Source organism: Marmota marmota, unplaced genomic scaffold, assembly GCF_001458135.2.
Source record: "Marmota marmota marmota unplaced genomic scaffold, marMar, whole genome shotgun sequence".
Taxonomy (NCBI): domain Eukaryota; kingdom Metazoa; phylum Chordata; class Mammalia; order Rodentia; family Sciuridae; genus Marmota; species Marmota marmota.
In genome coordinates, this window is record NW_026000079.1 from 7,139,029 (window position 1) to 7,148,403 (window position 9,375).

The 9,375-nt window shown below is 41.6% G+C and overlaps 1 protein-coding gene across 1 annotated transcript in view; it reads right to left on the reverse strand.

Annotated features, from left to right (window-relative positions):
- Nucleotides 1–4,295: 4,295 nt before the first annotated feature.
- The window catches only part of LOC107156860 (histone H2A type 2-A), a 6,243-nt gene continuing 1,163 nt past the window's right edge, over nt 4,296–9,375 (reverse strand). The window contains exon 2 of the mRNA XM_015503033.2: nt 4,296–4,309. The gene's annotated coding sequence lies outside the window, so the exon portion shown is untranslated. The remainder of the gene's footprint in view (nt 4,310–9,375) is intronic.

The window sequence follows — 9,375 nt, forward strand, 5'->3', positions numbered from 1 at the left end:
CAAAAACATGCTACAATTGTGAACAAACAGGACATTTTAAAAGGAGTTGCCCCATAGGAGGAGGGTTTAACAAAACTAGGTATCAAAGGGGTAGAATACCGGGTATTTGCCCACGATGCCATAGAGGGAGACATTGGGCTAATGAATGCCGTTCTCAAACCATCATAGAGGGTACTCCGTTATCAAAAAACGGACAAGGACCAGGTGTTTACCCACGATATCGTGGAGAAAAACATTGGGCTCCATTGCCAAAAAACGGACAGGGGGGGGCCCCATGCTCTGGGGCTCACGACCACAAATATACGGGGCATTGGAGGAACCCAGCAACACCATCAGGGTAGTGCCCAGGACACATTATCCATTAGATCCCTCACTAGACAAACCAGAGGGAGCTCAGGATTGGACATCTGTGCCTCCGCCAGAGTAGTACTAACTCCAGAGATGGGAGTTCAAATCATTCCCACAGGAGTAAAGGACCTCTTCCCCAAGGAACAGTAGGCTTGTTATTGGGACGCAGTTCTTTTACTCTAAAAGGACTTATGATAAGTCCTGGGGTAACTGATCCCGATTATGAAGGTGAAATAAAAATTATAGCCAGTTCTCCAAGGGGTATATCAGTAATTTCACCAGGAGATAGAATAGCACAGTTATTAATAATACCCAGCCTGCTTGATAAATTTTCCAGAAGTACTATAGAAAGAGGTTCCAGGGGATTAGGCTCCACAGGTGTAGATTGGGCTATTCTTTCTTTAAATTTAGATTCTCGCCCAATGCAAAAACTAATATTCAAGGACAGGAATTTAATGGACTACTGGACACAGGTGCAGACCTTAGCATCATCTCTCATCAAGAATGGCCAAAACAATAAGCCACTCAAATGCTTTGAGGCCTAGGAGTGGCAACTAATCCCCATAGAAGTGCAATGGTATTAGATTGGAAGGATCCTGAAGGATGTGAAGGAACTATACAGCCATATGTATTGGATCATCTTCCCGTAAATTTATGGGGACGAGATGTCCTAGATCAATTAGGTTTGACATTAACAAATAACATCAACCAAAATGCACCCACTATTATGACTAGACAAGGTTTTAGGAAAGGAAAAAGATTAGAAAAACAAGAACAAGGTATAGCAGCACCAATACAAATAGATCAAGGAACAGACAGACATGGGTTGGATTTTCAGAAAGGGCCACTGAGACAATAAAAATTACTTGGAAATCAGAAAGACCAGTATGGGTTCCTCAGTGGCCCCTGACTAAAGAAAAGATACAAGCAGCCCATGACCTGGTCAAACAACAATTAGCAGAAGGACATATACAACCTTCTGTATCTCCCCATAATACTCCCATTTTTGTCATCAAAAAGAAATCTGGTAAATGGAGATTATTGCAAGATTTAAGAGCCATTAATAATGAGATGGTTATTATGGGACCTGCTCAATCAGGGATTCCTCAATTGTCTGCTTTGCCAAAAACCTGGTATGTTTTAGTTATAGATATTAAAGATTGTTTTTTTTCAATTCCAATTCATCCTGAGGATAGTCCACGTTTTGCATTTACTATCCCTGCACTGAATCATGAAGGTCCTGATCAGAGATATGAATGGAAAGTACTCCCTCAAGGGATGGCTAACAGCCCAACTATGTGTCAAATTTATGTTAACAAAGTAATCCAGCCACTTAGAAATCAAAATCCTGAACTACAAATATTTCACTATATGGATGATGTATTATTAGCACACAAAGATAAAAACACATTGCTAGAATGTTATGCCACACTTACAAACTTATTAAAAAATTATAATCTAGAGATAGCAATAGATAAAGTACAATTAAATTTTCCAATTAATTATTTAGGAGTTCTATTATCCTCAACCATGGTCCGTCCACCAAAAATTCAAATACGAGTAGATCAACTCAAATCACTTAATGACTTTCAAAAGTTATTAGGAGACATAAATTGGATAAGGCCTTATTTAGGTATACCAACAGGAGAGTTGGGACCTTTATTTGATATCCTAAAAGGTCCATCAGATCCAAATTCACCCCGAATGTTAACGCCTGAAGCAAGAAAGGCATTAAAAATCATTGAAACATATATGGAAAATATGCATTTGGATAGAATTGATATAAGTTTGCCTTTATTATTTATTGTACTACCAACAAAAAATATTCCTACAGGAGTATTTTGGCAAGAAGGTCCATTATTATGGATACATTTATCTTATTCTCCTAACACTATTCTTACTAGGTATCCTGAGGCTGTAGGACAATTAATACTCAAAGGAATAAAAGCAGCAAAGGGAGTGTTTGGAATTTCTCCCAATAAAATTATTACTCCATATACTATGAATCAAATTGATGAGTTAGCTAATGAGTTAAATACTTGGGCAATAATCATGTGCAAATCTAATGTTTCATTTGATAACCACTTACCATCTAATCCTTTATTGTCTTTTTGGTCATTGCATCCTGTAATTTTTCCAAAAATGACAAGAAAAACACCTATCATGAATGCTCCAAATATATTCACTGATGGGTCAAATAATGGTACAGCAGCAGTAGTTACCCCTGATCAAACTTTTACATTTTTAGTACCCAAACAATCAGCTCAAAAGGTAGAGCTTAATGCAGTTTTACAAGCTTTTGTGATGTTTAAAGATTCTGTATTTAATTTATTTTCTGATAGTCAGTATGTAGTTAATGCTATAGTATCTCTTGAAGATGCTGGTAGGATTTCCCCTTCTTCTACTGTTTTCTCTTTGCTTTCCACTATACAAAGTCTAATCTGGGACAGAAAAGATCCATTCTTTATAGGACATATCAGGGCACATACAGGATTGCCTGGAGCCCTTAGTTTGGGCAATGATTTAGCAGATAAAACTACACATGACATACATATTTTCTCTACACTAGAAGAAGCTATAAATTTTCATAAAAAGTTCCATGTCAATGCTAATACTTTACAAAAGCGTTTTAAAATAACTAAGGAACAAGCTAGACAAATAATAAAACAATGTCAAAATTGTGTGACCTTTTTACCACAAGTTAATCTTGGAGTCAATCCTAGAGGATTGATACCTAACCATATTTGGCAGATGGACGTCACACACTTGCCAGAATTTGGAAAATTAAAATATTTGCATGTTACAGTTGATACTTCTTCTGGATTTTTGATGGGCTCCCTTCATGCCGGAGAAAAAACTAAAGATGTTATAGCTCATTGCTTACAAAATTTTGCCACTGTGGGTGTTCCAAAACAGTTAAAAACAGATAATGCCCCTGGTTATACTTCTACCTCTTTTAAACAATTTTGCTCAACATTTGGCATTACTCATATAACAGGAATCCCATACAATCCACAGGGACAAGGCATAGTTGAAAGAGCTCATCAAACTATTAAAATGTACTTATTAAAGCAAAAAGAAGGAATTGGGAAGGGGTATATATTCCCCAAAGATAAACTTAAAATAACCCTTTTTACTCTAAACTTTTTAAATTTGGATTCATCAGGACTTAGTGCTGCGGAAAGGCATATGTGTCCAAAAAATGTACATAAGCCCAAGGTACTTTGGAAGGATATTCTAACAGGACAATGGAAAGGTCCTGACCCAGTAATTGTCTGGAGTCGGGGGTCTGTTTGTGTGTTTCCACAGGGAGAACAGCAGCCGATTTGGATTCCAGAGAGATTAACCAAGGTCCTGACCCAGTGATTGTCTGGAGTCGGGAGTCTGTTTATGTGTTTCCACAGGGAGAACAGCAGCCGATTTGGATTCCAGAAAGATTAACTAAAGCGATTTCTACAGACCAAAAAGAAGATGATTTGGCTCAAATCCATAACAACTGATATCCAAAACTCCAGTTTGGCTATTCTTACATCTGCAACAGAACCAGGATGCTTTTTTCAATATCTATTTTATTATTGCCCTTTGCCATATCATGAAGTTCTATTTTGTTTTTTGAGCTCATACAGACCTAGGTTAATGTTTTGCTGATCAGTTCTATTTTTTGACTATAGAGTTTTTAAACATTGCAATGGAGATTTCACCTGTAAAAAGTTATAAGGCCTTTACTATAATGTTATGTGTTGTATGTATTATATTATGTGTGCACACTTGTGTTTTGTGTTATATGTTTGAATGTATGTATGTCCATATATCATATATGATGAGCGCTCATGATAAAATGGATCCAAATATTTTTTTTTAATTCACGTGATTTAAATGGTTTAATTTAATTGGGTAAACAGCTGTTAAAGATTGTTTTAATATGTGAACACAAAAGAAGGTTAACAGATCTGTTTGTTTACTTTCACCTTTCCTTTTCATTATATTTAATAATTCTCTTAAAGATAATGTAAATTGTTAAGAAAATTGTTTTCTTTTAGTGCCTTCTGTAATGTTACATAATTTTTTCTTTAGCCATTATTGCCAGAATTCCTATCTTCATCCCAGTGCTGGTGAAGTCAAAGATAAAACCAATCTACAGCTTCTACAATAGCCATCACTGAACTGCTTGCAGAACTTGCCTGGACACATTGTGAGCTCACCTGTATGCATTGTGAACTATCTGTTGGTGCAGCGACTTGTGGTAGTGTTGGGGTATTTTTGCTGATGATGTCATCGGTGGTACAATTTTTCCAAAAGGAGCCGTCAATTGGCTTGGTGTATCTTCCTCCCTTCTGCTTGTCATGATCGTCCAGCTAAAATTTGGGGGCCAACAGAGGTGAGGCAAAGAACCTCACCCCCCCGCTGGTACAAAGACCTCTCCACAGGTGTGGCTGTATACTGGACCGGTAGTCAGTGACGGGTAAGATCCAATTGCAATGGTACCAACCTAAGGACCATATGTACTATTGGACAACCTAAGGCAGGCACGGTCCCTAAGCCACATGCTTGTTGTTTAAACAGAGAGGGGGAGATGTTGAGAGCCACAGCTCAAGGGGCCCCAGCAAACTTCCAGCTGCCAGCAAACTTCCAGCTGCCGGCTGATGATTGGCTCACAGCGGCCCCAGCAACATCTAGCTGATTGGCTCCTCGGCGGTGATGCTCATTGGGCTGTTTCCCTGCCCTTTCAGACCACAGAGCTGCTCATTGGGGGACTTTTTTGGCTCCGCCCACGTGACCCAGCCAATCGGCCTCAAGAGCAGGAGGATTGTGGGAGGTGGAGAGAAGCTTGTGTGGGAGAGAGAGGCTTGTGGAAAGCCCGTGGTGGCAGTTGAGGCTCTGAGGGTTTTTCCTGAGAGGCTGTTTTGTTTGGCGTGTGTGGTTCTAAAAATAAAGTTAGTTTCTTTTGACAAGCGGCTCCTGATTGTGCCCAGCCAGACTGCGGCAAGCTAGGCCTCCAGCTCCCCAACATATTTATTTCTAAAATGACAACCTCACTCAAAGAGTTTTTGGGATGTTCCTACTTTTTGGGTACCAGATACTGTTCTAAATGTTTTATATTTATGAACTCTTTTAATTCTTACCACAGTCCCACAAAGCACAAAGCAGCCAGGAAGCAGAGCAGCTTAGCGGTTAGGTCTCTTGTCCATCGTCGCAGATCTGGTCAACAACCCTGAGAGGCAAGCTATTTGGGCTGTTCTTCCTGTGAGACACAGTAAAAGAGACTTATGGTCAAGGGTTGGCTCACACGATTATGGGCTGAGAAATCTCCCGTCTGCTGTCTGTAGCTCGAGCATCAGGAAAGCCACCGGTGGAGGTCTGAGAACCAGGACTGATGTTGAGAATCCCAGTCTGACTCTCAAGACCAGAGAATGAGGAGCACTGAAGTCCAAGGGCAGGAGCAGATGGATGCTCTCCCTGAGGCAGGAAGCAAGTTTGTCCTTCCTTTGTCTTTTGGTCTTTTGCTTGAGGTCCTTACTGGACTGGATGTAGCCCACCTGAGCAGGTGAGGGTGATCCTCTTCATTGTCCACCAATCCAAATGCTGACCTCTCTCAGAAAGCCCCTCACAGCCAGGTCTAGAAACGATCTCTTGGCCAGTCAAGTTCACCACCACAGCCTCCTCTTCCAGCTTTGGGGCCTCTGGGGTTCCGGCTCTGTGTGAATTCTTTACATGAGTCTTTACGTGTGTTTTCTTTCTTTTCTTTTTTTAGTGGATGAACTCCTTTTATATCTTCTATCATTCTATCACAGTCTACTATTTACGGTTGGCACTTGGAGATTGTTGACTAGTGGCCACAGCAGGGAGGTGAGACCAACATGAAAATACAGTATAGAATGAAAACTGCCACCACCAGGATGTAAACAAAGCAATGTAGACACACCAAGGCTGTTTATATGGGAGTAGGGAAGCCCTCATGATAGCAGTGGTATCTGGACTGAAACTGAAAGGTTGAAGAATTTTGCCTTGTCAAGAGAAGATGGAGCCAGGCAGGCACACACCTGTAAACCCAGCAACTTGGGAAGGTGAGGCATAAGGATTGCAAGTTAGAGACAACCTCAGCATCTTAGCTAGACCCTGTCTCAAAACAAAACAAAACAAAACAATAAAAAGGGCTGGGGGTGAAGTTCAGTTCAGTGGAAAAGCACCCCAGGCTTCAATCCCAGTACCACAAAAAGAAGGAGAGAAAGGGTGGGGGGGGGGGGGGGAGAGAAGGAGGTGGGGAAGGAGAAGTCAGGGAGAGAAAGAGAGGAGGAAGCATATCTGTCAGGGGCAACTGTATGTGCAACCTCATGGAGTTTCAGAGAGGCCATGCTCACCTAATGAATGGTGCACAGTGCAACACAGGGGTCGGGTGGTGGTGAGAGAGGTGGAGCTAAAGGGGAGAGAGAGGGGTCAATGGCTGGAATGGTGGAATGGCTCTAGAATACAAATTAAATGCTTGCTTAACTAAACTGTCTGAGAAGGAACTCAGTTGCCTTTGGTGAACAATCCCAGAGGTGTTAAAAGAAATAAGATCCAGCCTATTTGTAATGGTGTATACTTTTACAAATTGCCTGCTCTATTTTCTTTTATAATAGCTCTGGTAAGAAAACTGGGAAAGGAGCTCTTGGGAGCAATAGAAAGTAAATGAGTCTGGAATAATTTGTAAGATATTGGCCTATCTGGACTTATCTAAAAGGGTTTTGTATGGAATCTAAACTATTAAGTATATGAAAGCAAGGCTGGATAAGTTAAGTTACTTCATTAAGTCTAACATCTGGTTAGGTCAGAATTATCTTTGGTTACATTCCACAATTGAGGAAACACTCCCATCACTTTTGATTGGATTTGAGCGTTCTGCAAATCTATCAGAGCATTCTTACCCGGAGTTATCACTACAGATTGCTGATATTAACTAATTTAACTCCCAGAGTTCACCAGCCTGCCTCCATTTTTCTAGAAGCATTTCATCACAGACTTACTACTCTCAATTATCTGCATACCCACAGTCCAATAACACACTCAATAAGTGCTGATTGAATAAAGATGTGGATAAAGGAGAGCATTAGAAAAGTGCTCAAAGAAAAGAATTTAAATCAGTTCTTTTCTCTTGTGAGACACTAAGGAAAGAATGAAAATGGTGTGAGGGAGGTAGAACGTCTTTGGGAAAGAAGAAACAGAAAAACTTTGCGGAAAGGTTTCTAGGAAAGGTGGGTGGAGAATCACCGAAGTCATTAGAACCAGCAGGTAAAGTTACTCTTCAGGAGCTGGCTCTAAAATCTAAGGGAGTGAGGAGAGGTAGACAAGGAGAGCTGGGAGAAAAAGGCTGAAGAGGTAAGAAGTAACTGGCTGGATATGCTGTTGAGACAAAGGGAAGAGCAAATGCTGGCTTAGGTACTGTAACAGGGAGCAAGCTGTCAAGAGATCCACAAACAGAGTAGACTAGCAAATTTTATTTAAAGCAGAAAAAATGCACCTGCAGCATGGGAAGGGTCCCAAGACAAAGTACCACTGTTCTGTCTGGCGGTTTTTATGGGATGATCTGTCCCTATAGGTGATCGATGGGATAATAGGTAAAAAGATTCAGAAAGAGGCCAATCAACTCTCTCTATTTTGTCTTCTTCAGCAAATCAGGAAAGAGTAATTTCTAAGCCTCTATTAGCATAAGGGTGGGGGTTGAGGGTCTGTTGGCGAAAGAGGCAGTGCTTTAGAGAACATTTTGCGGTTGGTCGTTGCTAGGGGGTATTTAAGGAACTATTTTTGTGGCTTAAAATAGCTGGGGTCGGAAGCTTGATTTCCCTATCCTCTCTTATCTCTTCTCTAGAAAGAAGAGAGACTTTTCCCCTAGTTGTCTATGGGTGGTCTTTCTGTCTCAGTACCTGGAATTTCGTTGGTGCAATTCAGGGAAAGAGGACAAAAAGGGCGAGCGTTCTTTGCATGAGTTCCTGTTCTGATGTTTAAGGACAATCATGTTGAATTATCTGGTAAGCAGTTAGATAAGAGGGTCTGAGCTCCTGAAACAAATGTGGATATTCATTGAAAGCACAGAAAGTGGGCTTGACACCTCAGGAAGAATGAAGATCTGTGGGTAGGGAGACAGTCATTTGCAGACTTAGGAGTGGGCAGAGGAATAGAAACAGGATAAGAAAAGTCAGGTAAGAAAAACGAACGGCGACATTTTGAGAACCAAGCTACCGAGTTTCAAAGTGTTACCGGACGCCTCCTGGAGGTCTAGAGAAGGATAACATATATTCTAGCCCTCGGTCAAACTCAATTCCAAGACTGCGCAGGGATGTGGGGGTGGGGCGAAGCCACCCACCAAACTGAGGGCAAAGAAAGGACGCAGCCCCAGCAGTTAATTCTTTAAAGGAGCCTGGCTGTGACGAGACAGAAAGGGTGAGAGGTGGAGGGTTAGTTTAGGGCTCAAGGGGATAACTGGCTGCGGAATCCCATACAGGAGTAATTATCCGTCTACTTGAGGGCTTCTGAATTATTTAGGTTCCTTTTGGGGATTTCCCTACCCTAAACAGAAACCAAAACAATGCGACAAATTGCCACTCTAAAATAGAGAATGGTTTTTGTTTGAAACCCTGCTCTTTAAAAATCCTGGTATGCAAATAAGGGGACTTAATGTGGCTCTCAGCGATTGGTAGGTACTTAAAAAATCCGTCATTTCCTTGTTGCAAACCAGAAGTCTGTTTTCTGCTTCCCTATTGGCTGTCTGAGCCGGCTCCGTTTGTAGCCAATCAAACTACTTCCCCTCACCCCTCCCGGTAGCTCTTATAAATTACATCAAATTGGTTATCCTTTCCACATCCTTCTCCTTGAAAAAGAAGCTCTAACCGCATTTTTAGCCGTCATGTCAGGACGCGGAAAGCAGGGAGGCAAAGCTCGAGCCAAGGCCAAGTCGCGCTCCTCGCGCGCCGGCCTCCAGTTCCCGGTGGGCCGGGTGCACCGCCTGCTGCGCAAGGGCAACTACGCCGAGCGGGTGGGGGCCGGCGCGCC